Here is a 17,994-nt window from a genome sequence, read left to right on the forward strand (position 1 = left end):
GGCTCGCGCGAGCGGGTCGGCGGAGCCGCGGCCGGAGGTGGCGACGCGACCCGCACGCTGTACAAAAAAAAAAAAAAAAAGACATTATCGGTCATAGTAACCCAAATATTTATATCTAATAACAAGGGTTGAAAATGCCCAGGATGCCCTCGATTCGACTCAAACCCAAATTTCCCATTAATATTCAGTGTGGAAGTGAGCTTTGCTCTGACGGCAGATTATGATTCTTCTCTCCTCTGCATTTTGTAAAAAAAAAAACTAACAAAAAAAACATCAAAATTGAAATCATGTCACGGACTCCTTTTGACACATCTTATGCACAAAACTCGGTGGTAAATAATGGATTGCCTTTTGATGGCATGATGCCTTTATGTACAAAAGTAGATTGTTGTTGTTTTTTTTTTTTTTTTAAATCAGAGGTTTCAAAAGAACTCACACTCTGTATTTAAATAGAAACACAGATGCATATCAATTAAATATTACTTATTGAACTGCTTTCCTTCTATTAAAAAAAGACAAAATCAGAAATGTAACGAGTAGAAAAGGTTGTTTGGCTTTTTTAAATCAGAGGTAGGTAGGTAACAAACATACGCACACTCGACACTCAAATATTGCTCGTAAAAGTAGTAGTAGTAGTAGTAGTAAATAAAGTAGTAAATAAATTAACAAAAAAAAAAAATAATTGTGCAATGTAATCAAATAAATGAGGTGAAAGTATAAATATATTTTTTTAAACGCAAAAGTACTCAAACTTTGGATATTCACCCATTTTCAACGCTGCTTTTCCCGGTCGGGGTCGCAGGGCGCTGGAGCCCATCCCAGCTGACATGGGGCGAAAACGCTCGACACCCTCAACTGGTCGCCGGTCAGTCGCGGGGCACGCGTAGACGACGTCGACGCTCCCGGCGCCAAAGTCAGCCGAGTTTATGCCTACACCGTCAGTCACTAACCCTAACCCAAAAAAAAAAAAAAAAAAAAAGATACTGCTAAAAGTGTTTCTACTTCCATTTTCTTAGCCGCTTATCCTCACGAGGGTCGCGGGGAGCGCTGGAGCCTATCCCAGCTGTCAACGGGCAGGAGGCGGGGTACACCCTGAACTGGTCGCCAGCCAACCGGAGTGCCCACCCGGAGGAAAGCCACGCAGGCACGGGGAGAACATGCAAACTCCACACAGGCGGTTCCGGGATTGAACCCAGCACCTCAGAACTCTTTACCAGCTGAACCACCGCGCCGCCCATTTGTACTTTAACAAGTAGTACAAAAGTACAGCATGGAGAACGACAGTACATGCAGGGACAGGAACCGAGCTTTGCAACAAGAAAGCGCCAAGCCCTACTTTTTGTCGAACTGAAACTCCTCAATTTGCTTCAACATAGTGCTTTACCAACAAGACGGCACAAACTGGCACCACGCGAACTCTTTCATTGTTTCAGATCTCGCACAAGCGGCGACAACGCGTTCGACGACCAATCTTGACCTCGGAGGGCCGGCGCTCGCGTTTACGAGCGAGCTTCAGGAACTTCGTCGCTAGACGGCGGCGGAGACCGTCACGACATCTGTCCGACGTCAGTTCGCGCGGTCGCCGCGCGGTAGCGACAACTCCTATTATACTTCAGTGTCGCAGCGTGATTACAAACATTACAAAAAAATTGGTGGGAAAAAATGTTTTTGGAACCGAAAACAAAGTATGGAAGTGACAAAGTATTTGTACTCAAGTACTTTCAGGGACCGAAGGCGGCGACAAAGCCAACGAGTTAACTCCGTGTGTGCGTGTGTGCGCGCGACTTGTCACAGGCAAGCAAATCTGAAGTACACATGTAATCGTGCGATTATGATAATTCACGTCAAGTGTCATCTTAGGTGAGATCCTTCCCGTGTCGCGTTTGAGTCCGTCAGCCGCGAGGTCGTCGGCGGGAAATCCTGACAGTCACGCTTGCGATGGGGAGGAAGTCGCCCAACCCCCTCCGCCCCCCCCCCCCTGCTGTTGCTTTTTTTTTTTTTTTTTTTTTTAAATCTCAAAAGCGACGCTCATGATGTGGTATAAAAGCGTCGCTCTGCTCATATTTGGTCAAAGTTCATCGAGAGATGTTTATGACAATAGTGCAAATTTTCCTCAACAAAAAAAGTCAATTTAGTCTTCAAAAATGATGACATTCCATTGTCTTTAATTCATTTTTCTAATTTGACAATTTCATCATCAATTAATCCTATTTTGTGTGAAATGTATGCAGCGTTTTTCATAAAAATCGATTCTTCTTCAATGAAACTTTGATTCAAAGTCTTGGACTTCAACGAAATTGATGTTCAATATTTGTTTATGTATTTGATCGCATAGTCTGCAATGAACCATGAACAGATTTTTCACTCCCATCCGTCCACGCATTATCCGAGCCGCTTATCCTCACAAGGGTCGCGGGAGAGCCGGAGCCCACCCCAGCCAGCTCCGGCCAAAAGGCTTACCACGCCCCGGACCGGTCGCCACTCAGTTGCAGGACGGATACCAACGCCATGACTGAGCGGGAATCGATCCCGCGCTACGTACCGCTACGCCGTCAGTCACTATTTCATCTTAAGTACACCTAACGAGTGATTGGTCGTCCATGAAGAAAAAGGTGCTTTCAACTGTTTGTTTTTTTTGTTTGTTTGTTTTGTTTGTCAATAGCAAACATTTTATTCCAAGAGAAAGTATAAATCTGTTGATGACGTGCAATTTTGAAACAACGGCAATTTACAGTCGTCACCAAATCCATCATATTTGCTTTCTTTCATCGACAAAAAACGATACGGGACGAAATAAGCGAGCGTTATAGTTCCATATTGTAATTTTCATGGCATTTTCACATTTCTGTCAGTCAAAATCCTCTGCGTGGATCAAGCAAAGGTCCTCTTTTCATTTGCGCCGGTCCGAAGGTTGCGGCGGCGTTGTCTGCCTTTTTAACGTGGGGCCTATAATGAAGCATTAACTGATGTCACTTTGTGGGCCACTAACGGGCGCGCTCAGTTCTGCTTGTCTGCATGATCACAATTTGGGCGAGGAAGTCAATTATAATGAAGGCCGAGATGGTCCAATTAGCGTTAAAAGCAGCCGAGTGCGCCGCTCGCTAATTAGGTGTCGGCGTTACGGCCGCTTCTGACTCCTCCTTTTCTGTCAGAGTGACACGGACGACGGGGATATTAGCCTGAGATAGCTTCCGACCCCCCCGCCCCACCCGCACTGAACCTCTTTGTCCACTCCCAAACCGGACAAGCTTCAATCGCTTCGATGTGTCTCAAACAATTATTTGACATTGGGATCATCGCACTCCTCCGCACGCCCTCCCGTCTCATCCCACATTTTTTTTTTCCGCCCTGCAAACGGGAGGTTTGCGAATGAACGGGATGAAGAGAAGCGAGGAACCGGCGTACGGGAGATGAAATGGGAAGTGGGAGGAGAAGGGCGGTCAAGGGGGTGAGGAAGCGGGAGGCGACGGGGGCCGTTTGGGATGAGGTGGGACGAGGGGGGTGTCGACGAAGGGGGGATCAAATGGGTGGAGGGGAGGAGAAAGATATGCGGGTGTGCGCCTGATGAAGTGGAGCGAGGCGGGAAGGAGGAAGCGCAAGGTGGGAAGAGGCGCCATGAGGAGGAAAGGAAGTGGGAAGAAATTGGATCCGAGGGGAGGAAACGGGAACAGGAGGAAGTGGTGACGAGTGGCAGGAAACAGGGGAAGCTGCAAGAAGCGGGATGCTGGCCTTGCTCAGCAACAGAACCCGGGAATGTCAGGACAGGGAAGAAAAACCACCTCCGAGCACGGGGACGCCTCAGGGATGCGTCCTCAGTCCCCACCTCCGCTCCCTCCGACTGCTCTCCCGTTCAACCCAAACCTTCAAACTTGCCGACCGCACCACCCTCGTAGGACAGAGCGGGGACGACGACGACGAGTCGGCGGTCCGAAATCGACAACCTGGACCTGAAGACGTGATTTATCTGGAACTTCAGGAAATCCATTAAACGGCACCCCACCCACCCTCCGACGCCGGACTTCTCGCTCTCCTCGCCACAGGACGTCACAGTCAAGAACCTTCGACCTCAACGACACTTTCTACCACAGCAAGCTCGAAATTTCAACACAAGGGTAATATTAATAATCAAGTGCAATACCGAGACATAAATAACACCGTAATATGGAGATTCTCCCAAAGTAGGAATCCTCGCACGCACTGTCAATATTTTTGGAAGGAATTGTGCTTTTTCCTCTCTATTTTACAATACATTATCATCCACAAATGCTACTAATTTCCAACATTTCTGTGACGGAAAAAAATGCCCATTCTATTGGCAAGCACTTGGTGGCGGAGGTGAGGACAAACCCGGAGGGAAAAGATGCAAACTCGAACAGAAGCGCCAACACAGCCACGATGCAGCGAGGGATCTTGGTTCAAAGAAGCCATTAGGAAGGAAAAAAAAAAAAAAAAAAAAGTGGCATTTGGCTGAGAAACGGTTGTCAAAATAAAAATGACTTACTAAACCTGCGACCCCCACGCTCCAAAACTGACCTTGTGGCTTTTGTTACTTTTCAAAGAAGCAAATTGGATTTTTCTGCTGTTGGACAATGAAACGTTTTTATTTTGGGCTAGTTCGACTGTCACGAACGGAGATTTAGAGCTTTAGTCCGAGCCCGACTGCTCACCTTACATACCACCACCACCACCACCACCCGCGCTAGCGTCCCAGCGGTTTTCATCGAGCTCAATCCGGCGTACTTCCCGCCTCCGCCTTATTCGGTACTCGTCCCGATCTTCTCTCATCTCGCTGGTTCTCCCTCAACCACTCCTCGCACTTGTTCCGATATCTTTCCATTTTCAAGGCTCCCTTCTTAATTCCTCCAACCGCGCTCCTCCCCCGAGACGTCGGGCTTTGGAAAGTGGACAATTAAACGGGGCAGCGAGGAGAGACGGAATAAAAAAGGAGATTAAAAAAAAGCTTGAGGGGTTTTTGATGGCGGCTTTAATTTAAGAGTGGACATGAAGCGTCTTTTTTCCCTTTTTTGTTACATGAAAGAAATGTGCGAGCAAAGTGAGTGTGATCTTGATGAGCTTTCACACGCTCATAAATTATTAAAACTTCACACTTAAAAAAAAAATATATATATGTATATCTTTTTTTGTGCTACCAATCAGATGTTGGCTGTGAATATAAAAGTAGACACATTTTAAGAACCCGACCTGGTCCGCTTTTTAGCTTCTTATTAAAAAAAAAAAAAACCAACACTTGTGTTCTGTGGTCTAAAAAATAAAAAGCTATTATTATCCATCCATTCGTTTTCTTTGCCACTTATCCTCACAAGGGTCGCGGGAGTGCTAGAGAAACTTTAGCGGAATTATGCTGTTTGCATGCACACTTTTGTACGTATGTTTTTCTCTCGGCTATCAAACGTTTGCCCCCCCCCCCCTCCATCCCCCATGATGCCTTTTGCTTGTCATCCATCCTTGGCTTCGAACAGTCACTCAACGCCAAAGGTAAATGATCATCATTTGCATGATTCTTTTCGTGATGTATTTTGAATACTAATATTGGCGTGGGGGCTTGGAACGGATTACGCTAATTTGCATGTAAAATGCGCTTTGCCTTACGAAAAATTCATGATATGAAACGACTTCCGGAACAGATTAATTCCGGAAGTGGAGGTACGATTCTAAAGGCTTTTCTTTCAAGGTTGGGCGTTTTGTCTCGGTGTGGCGGCGCAGTTTTGATGGTTTCATGGCTTCACTAGCGAACGTGTCACCGGATACTACACAAGAGTGCGTGTGGGGCTTGTGGCTTACTTGTGGCGACGAAGCCGGAGCACAGCCAGGAATCTAGTTATTTTCTCGTAAATGCACCTTTCTTTCGTTGTCTCTTTTACCCGTTCCGAAGAAACTCCAGCAAACTCTGTTTCTGGTTCGTTTTTACGAGAGCTAGCTTGTATTGCCGACGCGCCAGAGTCAAGTGCCAAAATTGGGCAAGGGCGGAAGTGGTTGTCTTTCAAAATAAGACACCTGCGAGAAAAAATCATTTCTATATTTCCTTTAGTCACCGGTCCGAGGCCCCGGTGGTTGGGGATACCTGGAATTAAAGGACGAACAAGTGATTTATTAGCTGCCGCTGTCACGCTGCTTGGTTGAATGACCACATGTTACCTTTGAGCCCACTTACCAAGCTCCAGTCTGGCGGCAGAGACGTGCGGGTGTCCGGTCGTCTGAAACAGGGGGGGCGGGCGCTGCTGGCCAAAATCAAGATGGCCTCCCGAAAACAAACAAACCATCTGCCACTTCGGACTTTTAATATGCTTGTATTTGTAAATCCTTTCATATTCGTATTACTTGAGTGATGTATTTGGACAAATGTCATGAATTCTAATCCATACAACATGGCCGGCCTCAGAACTTTGCCCTTCATCCTAGCGGAGACTCTTCTGTCACATAGAACACCAGACACCTTCCGCTTGGACCCGTTTCTTCACTTCCTTACCACACTCACCACTGCTCTGGATCGTTGACCCCAAATATTTGAAGTCGTCCACCCTCGGCATCGCTTCTCCCTGGAGCCTCACTCTTCCCCCTCCGCCCCTCTCATTCACGCACATGTGCTCTGTTTTACTTCGGCGAACCTTCATTCCTCTCCTTTCCGGTGCTTGCCTCCATCTTTCTAATCGTTCCTCCACCTGCTTTCACCGCATATCGCAATATCATCTGCGGACATCATGGTCCAAGGGGATTCCGGTCTAACCTCATCTGTCAGCCTTTCCATTACCACAGCGAACAGGAAGGGGCTCGGCGCGGATCCCCGATGCAGTCCCACCTCCGCGGCGGACCTCACCGCTGTTCTGCTGCCCTCATCCACGTCCCGTACTATGTTCTCCGCCACGCCAGACTTGCGCATGCAGTACCACAGTTCCTCCCTCGATATCCACAAAGACACAATGTAGCTCATTCTGACCTCCTCTGTACTTTTCCACTAGCATCCTCAAGGCAAATATTGCATCTGTGGTCCTCTTTCAAGGCAATAAATTTACAATATGTAGTTACACGGCACAAACAAGAGGCCTGATGGCATAAAATTCTCGAAAGAACACCAAAATTCATAACACCAATGGTAGAAAATGAAAAAAAAAAAATCATCTTGAATCAATTCAACTGGCAGTATCCTGACTTTGTGCTTTTTTGCAGAATACTCCATTAGATAGTGGCGCGTCCACGGTTATGGTGTGAAATGAATTTTTCATTCTCTTTGATGTACGTCACGCGATGACACGGGAAAGCAAAAGATTTTGTTCTCATATCGTCTAAACGAGCTTGATTATGGAAAACAAATTAGCCGTGAGGGCACGCGCGCAATGAAAATTCAAACAAAAGACGCGTTATTGATACGAGGCGCACAATAATGGGGAGTAATATGCTTTGAACATGAAATCAGACTTTAATTGTCGCCCTGGTGACGTAATTGAAAGTACATCGTGGGGGAATTTCATACGCACGTTGCGTTATTTGCGTTTTATGATTGAATGCGCCCTTAAGTGGCGAAGACGGCGGAATTACGCGCGATGTCTGGAGAACTGAGGGCGCGAGCGCGGCGGAGGAGGGAGCCGCCACGACGACGGAGACAAAAGCGTCCACGTTAAGCGGCCGTCGGACGTTTGAGGCCGACAGACCGGCCGGCAACACCGCCAATTTCATCCCAGTTCGGAATTGGCGACAAAGGCGACGGCGTTCGGACTTTCACAAAGTGATCACTTTTGGATGGAACGTCAAAAGAATGAACATAAGTACGCGCCCATCAGATGACGGGATATTTCCGGAACATTCATTATTTCTCTCCATTTGTTATTTTCAGTCATTTTTGTCCAATTTGTTCACCTCCTGAGTTTGAGGTGAATCTTCATCTTGTGTTTGGGGTGTTTGGTGATGGCGAAACCACAACACTTCGTCGAAGCAACATCACATATTGCACGCACGGCTTTAAAAAAAGTCTCATTCCTGCTTTTCCCAAACTAAAGTGGCGTCTCGATTAGCTTTTTTGTGAATTTTAGCACCTCTTTTCTCTGTTAGCCATTCCAAAGAAACTCCAGCAAAACTCTGTTTCTGGTTCATTTTACGAGAGCGAGCTCGCGTGGCCGACGCGCCGGAATCAAGTGCGAAAATTCGGCCGAGGGCGGAAGTGGTTGTCTTTTCAAAATAAGACACCTGCAAGAAAAAAAAAAAAACATTTCTATATTTCCTTTAATCGTTTGAATTCATGTTTCCTCCGTTCCTCGCTGACTGAATTGTGATTGCGGATTTGAAATTTGATCATCAAATCGGCGCATTTTTTCCCCCACCTTAGGTAGCTAGCAAAGGCGAAACCTCTTTGTACAAAGCAGCACTTAGAAACAGAAATGGGCTGCACTTTATTTTGGAGCCAGCCAGCCAGCACTCAAAATGTTTCCAGTGGCTTTAAAACGCTCCCGTTGTCTTTTAACTGGAGCATGTAAGAGGGAGCACAGGACTGTGATTTTGGCCTCCCTCAACTGGCTGAATGCGCCTTTTCAAATGTATTTGAAGATTCGTTTTGTTTTCCAATCTAGTGTATGGGCTAACACCCCGTACCTCTCGGAGCTGCTCCGTTTGTAAGTTCCTGCCCAGTTTCTCGGGTAAGATGACCAGCTACTAGTCCAATGTCCGACTCGTTCGTGAGTTCATCAAATGGACTAACTGACAATATAGGACGTGCTAGATTGTATAGATAAGGAACAAAAGCTCGAAAACTCAATGACAACTGAAGAGGGACAGCACAAAGCAACGTCCCACGCCAAGAACTAGCAAACAAGTGGTCTTGCGCGGATGACAAATAAATAAGACTAAGCGACAAAAATAGTGACTAAAGAGAATCGTCGAAGAATGGCATGGCTTGCCAAAAATCGAACACCAATTAAAAAAACAACACAAAACTATACACGATACTCACAATCCCTCCGGGGTAACGGAGGTAACGGTTGTTTTTTCTCTTCAAGACTTAATGAAACTATCCTGATATTTTCTACAATGACCTAATTCATCAACAAAATGAACAAAATTTGATCTTAATTCTTTTTTCTTTTAATCTAAAGCATGAATTATTTTATGACTTTTGAATTTGCTTCTGCTGATGTCTCCAAACGACATCCAATGAGCGCTTCCTGTAACGTTCGCTAATTGCCGCTAGCAAGTTTCGCGCCTTGCGCCGAAAACATCTTGACGAGACGCTTATGGATTAGCCGGCGTGCCGCGCTGAGGGCGAGAGACAAGCGTAGCCGGGCGTCTCGGGGCTCTTCGATGGATAATTCGGGTGACGTGGCGGTGACGGGGCCTGGCGCTTTTTAGATTTTGATGTATGTTCTTGGAAGGCTAAAATCAAAAAAATCCATCTCGCGCCGCTTTATGGCAGCTCGCCATGATGAATGTGCTCGTCCAAAGCCAGCTGCTGCACGTTTTAATTGCTAACGTAGCCGCTCGCCGTTTGGACGCCGTCTGTCCACCCCGCCGCCCTTTGAGGGGGAAAAAAAAAAAAAAAAAAGAAAAAGAAAAAAAAAAATCTGCTCTTCTTTGCTCGGATTCAATTGGATCTGCGCTGAACCCAACACATGACACGGGAAGTAAAAAAAATAATAAATCATTGGAGCAACTAGAGAGATAAAACGTGTCTGCAAAATAGTGGCTGCCAAATATTAATTTGTAGACATTTATAATGTGTGAAAAAAATGTGAATTTATATATACGCTCACACACACACACAGTATATAAAAACAATTGAAACTACTTAAATGCTAAAATGTTAAAATTAAATTCACTTTTAAGCTCACCCCTGTTCATAATTTAAAAAAAAATTGCTGAAACATATCCGTCCATGTGATAATTCTTTTACGGCCACAATATTTCACATATCCTGACAAAATCATTGCAGATAATATTATTGAATTTAAATCAACAAGCTAAAATAAATCCAAATTGTAAAAATATGCACATGCTGCACATGAAGATCAAGTATGTATAAAAATGTTACATGCCACACAAAAATATATATAATTGACAGTAATGAAGTGAAATACATAGGATAACGGTATTGAAAATATTGTAAATATGTTCAAGTGTAAAATAAAGGTCACTACCGTTCATAGTAACACAATTGTACGTTGACTAATATTTTCGGGCCACAATATATAAATATATTATTTTTTTCCTCCGCTGTGTCACGCGCGGGGCACCGTAGCTTTGCGCTAGGCGTCCGCTAAACTACTTAAATGCTAAAATGTTAAAATTAAATTCACTTTTAAGCTGACCCCTGTTCATAATTTAAAAAAAAAAAAAATTGCTGAAAGAAATTCCGTCCACGTGATAATTCTTTTACGGCCACGATATTTCACATATCCTGACAAAATTATTGAACAAAATATTACTGAATTTAAACCAACAAGTTATAATAAATCCAAATTGTAAAAAAAATGCACATGCTGTACATGAAGATCAAGCATGTATAAAAATGTTACATGCCACCCAAAAATATATATAATTGACAGTAATGAAGTGAAATAAATTGGATAACTATGGAAAATATCATGAATATGTTCAAGTGTAAAATAAAGGTCGCCACCGTTCACAGTAACTCAATTGTACTGTGACTATTTAATATTTTCTGGCCACAATATATATATATATATATATTTTTTTTTCTTCCGCCGTGTCACGCGCGGGGCACCGTAGCGTTGCGCTAAGCGTCCGCTAAATGATTCACGAGGTGGCCACTGGGAGCGCGGCGAGCTAATGGCTCACGTAATGGCCGCCGACTTTGAAGTGTAAATTCCGCATGTATTTTTCATGTTGGAGCAAAATGGCAGACCGGGATCGGATGCTCCCAAAAGTGCTCATCGATTTGCCCCCTGAGGGAACGCTAGCCGACCACGCGTTCGTCTGTGAGCTAATTGCTAAAAGTGGCTGGTGTGGTAAACACGCCTTGTAAATAAACATGTAAATAAATCAACAGCCTCCGTGAGAATCAATGATGCAAAAACAAGCAAGGCAATAAATTCCTTCACATCAGCCATATATATATATTTTTTTTTTTTCATAAAGCGCAACTGTAGTTTGTAATGGTAAATAATTTAAACGCACGCCCGCGTCGCTGCGCGCGCTAACGATTTGGTACCTCCTCCAACTCTGTAAAAACATTGTTTTTATTTACACGCTTGTCGCCTCAGACAATGTGGAAAAAAATATATAATTTTTGGAAAACAAACATCTAAAAAGAGCAAAGCAGATGTAAAAATAAAACTCATTAATATGAATTGAATAAATACTGTAATGTAAATTACATATGGAAAAAAATATCAAAGCAGATCTCAAAATATGTTTTATATAAAGTAAGTGAGTTTCTTTCGGCTTGTCCCTTTCGGGGTCGCTAAAATAAATAAATAGAGAAATTCAAACAAAATATGTAAAACCTATCAGAAGACATGATGAAAAAAATACAATTTCAAATACATTATTTCACATAGTGAATGTACGAAATCTTCCAAAATATTAGCGTCCGACCACGAGGGCGTGAGAGCGAGCGAGGCGCCGCCACGCCGCAACGGCCGAACGTTCGCACGCCGCCTCATCGGGTGATATCTTGGTCTGCTTTGTGCTTCGTAAATGGAACAGTTCTGACGATGAGCCGTTGGTTAAAAAAAAAAAAAAAAGGACTGCAAAGATGGAGGCTACAAACTGTAAAGCGACATCACCTTAGTATGAGTGAGGCGAGTTTTTTGTTTGTCACAGTCGTTTGGGGCAGAAAATTGAAAATGAATCTTTGTGGCAATTTCAAAAGCGCAGACGTCCACTCACCGGTTGCTTGTTGACACGTCGTCAGGGACCGCATACAGACCACGCTGATCTTTGCAAAGTTCCAAATACTCGCTGATGCTCTCGCTGCAGTTTTGCCCCGAGTCCCACGCTCGACCCGGCTCGGGGCGGCCATCTTACTTTGTAACCCTTGACCCCTCGCAAGGAGCGCAAATCTCCAAGTTCGGTCGCCGACGCTGGCCACTGGGCGGCACTCCAAGCAAAAACTACAATACGACCATGCAGGCCTCAACCGTCGGACTTTGGTACGATCATACAACTGCACTGACTAGAAATCTTAGTTGTAGTTCTGTTCTCGCATTTTTCAGAGGCCCCATGGCTCAGTGGTTAGGGCATTGGTTTGGTAAACCAGGAGTTGTGAGTTCGCATCCCATTGGGGCCTCCGCTCCCCGGGGGGGGGGGGGGGTTGTGTCAGGAAGGGTATCCGGTGTGAAAACTGTTCCAAACAAAAGAGATGTTACGCTGTGTCGACCCCTAACGGGACACGCCGAAAGAACCTTAGAGGTTCAGGAAACTGCCGGAATGGAGCGTGAGGGTGGTGGTATGCCTGGTGAGCAGAAGGGGAAGACGCCCGTGACTTTGTGACGTCCAACTGCCAAAGTTCCGGGGGGAATTATCAAATAAAATGGAAATAAATATCATTCTCGCTGGAAACTCGAAAGTCAGAGAGTGGATTGTGGCTTCAGAACGCTCACATTTTTGTGGAAAAATAATTGTTGACAGGTAAAGAAGCGCGGCGTTGACGCGGTTAAGTAGGTTAATCGCCCCCCCCCTGCCCCCCGCGCCGCCATCCATCACAGACCAATTTAGCCGCCATCGCGTGGAAAACCAAAAGTTCTTTTCTCTTTCTCGCCGTGGCTGAGATGACATTTAATTTTTCATATCTCCTGCGTGGATTTTTGGCAGCGCTGATGCAATTTAACAGCGCGGAGGCATCAAATTGGGCAATGAATCACCGCAAGGCAGCGTGTCAAGGGTGTGGCTCCTTTAAAAAAAAAAAAAAAACTGCCCCCCCCCCCCCCCAAAAAAAAAAAATAAATAAAAATGGGCTCCCATTGGACTTTGGTCGCTCAGGTTCACCCGACAGCGACATGTTGGTGCTACGCTAATAGCATGGTTAGCGCCTATTTGACGAATGAATAAAACAACTCATTTGCATTGTTTTTATTTTTTCATTTTTTATCAATTATATTTTGATTCCGATTGTTTCTTTCATTTTTTTGTTCACATTCACTTTGTGTTTTTTGTCATTTTTGCCAAAATTTTTCAATTGCTTTTTTAATTCTTGATTTGAAATGAGATGAATTGACTTTTCTACTCATTTTTATTTGACTTCCATTTTTCCCCTTTATTTTTTACTCTAGAACATCATTTTTATTTTATTTACGCTCCCCTATGATTTTGAATTTTGGTTTATGTGTAGCTTTGTTTCAAATTTAAGTTTGAATAAATTTTTTTTAGTTCCAATTCAATTTTTTTACTTACCCATTTTTTATTTAATTTACAATTTACAAATTTATTTTAAATTTCAATTTTGATTTTAATTTAAAGTCACTTTATATTTACTTTCATCTTTTTTATATCCTCTATTTGTGGAATTATCTTTTTTTTTTTTTTACTTTTATTTGGTAAAATTTTAATGATTTATTGAAATTTTGAGGGCTTTTTTATCAATATGTTTTTGCCTGTTTATGAATTTTTCCTTATCGTTTCATGAAATCCGCAAGTAGCGTCGTTGTATGCCCGGGACTCAGCGAACGTGGGCGAGTTTGGTCTCCGAGTGAACTCTGACCCCCCCCGTCAGCAAACAAAGAGCGCTTTCACGCACACACAGGGCTTGTTTCTGTGCTTTTAAAAGGTGACGGGGGTCCGTGCGATGTTTGACAAAGAGCACGGTGGGCAGAAATCGATGAAAGCGCCGGCCAGACGGACCCTTGGGTGCCGGCTGAGCTCCACTCCTAATCTGGACCCCCCCCTCCCCCCACACACACAAACACACACACACAAACACGTTCATCTTTTTTTGTCACTCCACTGCAATTTCCCTGCTTTATATTTGATTTTTTTAAAGAATTCAAAATAAAAATATATATATATTTTTTAAAATTTCAATCATATTCTTTTTGTATTTTTTTAATTTGTCACTTGTATTCTTTTCATTTTTTTCCATTTCACGAATAAAATTTAACTAACTCGCAATTTTTCCCTATCATATGTAATCCATCCGTCCATTTTCTCAGCCGCTTATCCTCATGTGGGTCGCAGGAGCGCTGGAGCCTATCCCAGCTGTCAACAGGCAGGAGGCGGGGTGCACCCTGAACTGGTTTCCGGCCAATCGCAGGGCACATCGAGACAGACAACCAATCACACCGACGGGGCAATTTAGAGTCTCCAATGAATGTTGCATGTTTTTTTTTTTTTTTTTTTTTGGGGGGGGGGGGGGGGGGCTTGGGAGTTAAGGGGAGCGCAACGCAGGCACGGAGGAGAACATGCAAACCCCCACACAGGGCCTCAGCTGCGTCATCATACCGCCTACCGTATGCTATTAATTTGTTCATTTCATTTTTTGTTTACTCCCGTTTTGTTTTTTATTCATTTTTTTTATTTTAATCAATATCCTCCATCACTTACTTTCTTTCCAAATATTTGTTTTATATTTTCCCAAGGAAAGGACAAAGGAAATTCATTTTGTCACTTTTTAACATCTCTAATTTGATTCATTTACGTACTTTTATTATTGTTTTATTATTGCTAAATGTAATTCTTGTTTTGTGTTTTATGTGCAGCATTTTTTAAGTATTTTATAAATAAAATGGAGTTCTGTTGTTCTTTTTCTTTTTTATATATATATATATATATATATATAATTAGGTCTTTTACCCCCCCCCCCTCCCGACCCCCCAGCCCACCTCAGTCCCGCCTCCGTGACTAAAAAAGTGCTTGCGACCCCCGTGACCCTCTCCAGTCCCTCCAATCCAGAACAAGCAAAGAATGGACCGGCAGCGTGTTTGACACCAGGGGTTTATTAGCCTCATCTCGGTTTTGGGGGCTTGGGGGAGGCCAACTTCCGTCTCCCTTCCATCCACTGGCCGCGCTCGGCACGAGGGAAATCGTGCGTTTATTCTCGCAGAAAGCGGCGCATGATGAATTGTGTCATTTGTATGCTAAAGAATTTGCGCCCACTTGTTAGGCGCCAAGTGGAGGCACATAAATCGGACTTTCCAGAGCTTTCACGCACGTCAAAGCCCACCGCGTGTGCTCATCCTGGTGGAAAATGACAACCACCCCCCAAAAAAACTGGCTCGGTAGCAGCACCCCCCCCCCCCCCAGGAAGTTTTGGAAAAACTGGTTTGACGTCACAGGGTTAAATTTTGACCGAAGTTCAATCAATGTCGACCCGCAAAAAAAAAGGCCTGCCCCAAAGGACACAAGGAGCGGACATTTTGGTTTGAAGCGGCCATTTTAAGGTGTTGGCGTTAGCTGACGCTGGTTCTGACTGGTCCAGTTCCTCGTCGCCAAATTTGAATTTGAAGGGCGGAGCATGGCAAGAAAGTTGACTCCCACCAGATTGTCTTGGTTTGCATTGTCCCGTTGGATTTGATATGATTTGTAAAATTTAGCCCCCGAAGCTAGCATCACGAGCAAGCTAGCAGTGCGAAATTTGGGCGTCCCGCCCATAATGAAGACGCCGTGCCCCCCAAAAATGCAGAAGTCAAACAATTTAGCTTAAAGAGAACATTTTCATCTCATTTTGTCGAAATTATTTTTCTTTTCTTTTCATTTTTGGGGGGAGAGGGGGCAGGTACTCAACCTTTGTATTCCATTTCAGTCTTGAATATGAAATTTGGTCTTCATGTCTATTGTGAATTCCCAGTCAGCCTTGGCAGAAAATACAATTTGGGGTTTTTTCTATGTTCTTTTCCAGGTGTCCTCCCCAAAAAAATTTTCATTTTGCGAGAAATTCTGAGCTTGGCAGCCGAGTTTGAGGAGTCCCCGTCTCCGATACTGCCGCCGTAACTTTTTGTAAAATTCATCTTTAATGTAGCGGCGGGAAATTCGGTAGGCGTGTCTTTCTTGAGCAGACTTCCCCAAAAAAAAAAAAAAAAAAAAAAAAAAAAAGTCGCAAGAAGTCCTAGCAAAAATGACACAGGAAGTCTGCCATTTTGGACTCAAGTGGCCACTTTCGGGTCACTTTGCCCTGTTCCTATTTTTATGGGAGCTCTTCAATGAAAGCAAAAAAAGTTCACATTTTAAAATTGGTTTTGTTTCAAATCAAATGTGGTGGTGTTAAAAAGAGAAAACACTTTTCAACTTTTCAAGCGCAACGTCATCTCGAGTTGACGTCTTGTTGACGCCTCGGCTTCCAAAAACGACGGGTCGGCTTCCTTTTCGGCCGTCTAATAAATATATGCAAATGAGCGTCACCTGGCGCCGGCGCGGACGAGCGGGCTTCTTCTCGGCGTCTCCTCCGCATGTATTAGTCATTATCGAACATAATAATGGCTTTTAGGAGTTGCCGCCCGCCCGCTCGCTCCTGTGAATTATTCAACCCGAACGGGGGGCCAAGGCGCCGGCGGAGCGCCAGGTGAGGCCGAGAAGAGCCCCGTGAATTATTGATTTGATTCCCTTCAACTTTTCGACAACCGCCACGTTGTTGTTTTTTTTTCCTCCCTCCCGCGCGCTTTCGCCCACGCCGAACGTTGATTTCGAGCGGCGTTAATTACGCTCGCGCCCGCCGTCGAGACGTCGCCTCGTGACGAGCAAAGTCGAGCGACCGACGACCGTTTCGGCGAATGGGTGGGCGGAGCTTCCGGCGTAGTTTGACTGCTGAATAAATATCCTCAACGTCATTCTTTGCCCCCTGAAATTTGCTCAAGAGACCCAAAATAACTGTGAGGATGAACATATTTAAAAATATTGTTCTTTTGCAAAGTCGAAGTAGGATTTTGGAACGTCGACTCAGCACACGCGTTTTGCGTAGCTCGAGTTGAACGTCGGTAGCGTTTTCTTTTTTGATGGCGTTCTCCTTTCACTCCGTCAACTGCTTCATCTTTTCTCACAGTCACGACACAAAGTTTCTTGTCCGCGCCACAACGCGTACTCACTTTGTGCCGCGTACCTTGTCCAGCTCGTAACTTTTTGCCATTTCTCACCCCGGAAATCGACTTAGCGGCTCGCCGTCATCTGCGACTCAAAGGTTGCACTGATCTGGAAAACTAAAGGGACGCAATGGCGACATCTACAGGGATCAGTTTGTCGTTGCGTGATTTACAAAGCTGACGTTTGCAGATAAATTGGGCAAAACCGTCTTTCATGCCTACTAGTTGAAACATCTGATTGTTGAATACTGTGTAACCGTATACAGTAAAGCCTCGGTTCTCGAATATCTCCATTTTCGAGCGAAAATGGAGATTTTTTTTTTTTTTTGCTTCTGTTTTCAAACGAAAATTGGTACTCGAACGCCCCCAGCAAAATCCGGAAACAACATATTGCGTGCGGCCAGACCAGCTGACCCATGATGCGCTTTGTTGTGAATTCCCACGCCGCCGAAAAAACCCGGAAATAGCACAATGCGTGCGGCGCAAGCGGCAGACCCACCCACGGCGCGTTTCGGTATTGCCCATTCGAACGACCCCCCCCCCCCCCTCCGAAAACCCCCCCAGAAATGAGATAATGTGTGCAGCGCAATTAGCACACTTTTGTTATTGTGTATACCGCAGCCCCTGTACACAGACGTGTCACGGGATCTCATTCTCATCATCGCACATTAACCCCAAATCACGGCTCCAAAGAAATGCCCCCCCCCCCCCATAGTGTTTGTTTTAAGTTTTTCTGCGCTTTTATCATTTAAAAAACGAAGTTTCTAAGGCTGCGGGGTGAGTCGCTACAGGTACGGCAATGCAGTACCAGCCTGGGCTACTCTACTACCAAAGCATACATTTTAAGCAAAAAATAAATATTATTATCATAATATTAAAATTTCTTCAATTATAATATTATATAAAGAATCTAAACTATACATGCATTTCTACTCGGCAGTTTATTTTCAGGAAAAGCTAAAAAAAAAAAAAAAGCCCAATTTTTTTAGGCTTGGAACGCATTATTTTTTTTTCCATTCATTGT

At 44.3% G+C, this 17,994-nt stretch overlaps 1 long non-coding RNA gene across 1 annotated transcript; it reads right to left on the bottom strand.

Moving 5' to 3' along the window:
• Positions 1-5,542: 5,542 nt before the first annotated feature.
• Positions 5,543-12,031, bottom strand: LOC133497667 (uncharacterized). Its single transcript, XR_009794082.1, has 3 exons — positions 11,854-12,031; positions 6,173-6,259; positions 5,543-6,082 (listed from the first exon to the last, which is right to left on the bottom strand). It is a non-coding gene; the product is annotated as an uncharacterized LOC133497667 (long non-coding RNA).
• Between the last annotated feature and the right edge of the window lie 5,963 nt (positions 12,032-17,994).

Source organism: Syngnathoides biaculeatus, chromosome 3 (genome assembly GCF_019802595.1).
Source record: "Syngnathoides biaculeatus isolate LvHL_M chromosome 3, ASM1980259v1, whole genome shotgun sequence".
Taxonomy (NCBI): Eukaryota; Metazoa; Chordata; class Actinopteri; order Syngnathiformes; family Syngnathidae; genus Syngnathoides; species Syngnathoides biaculeatus.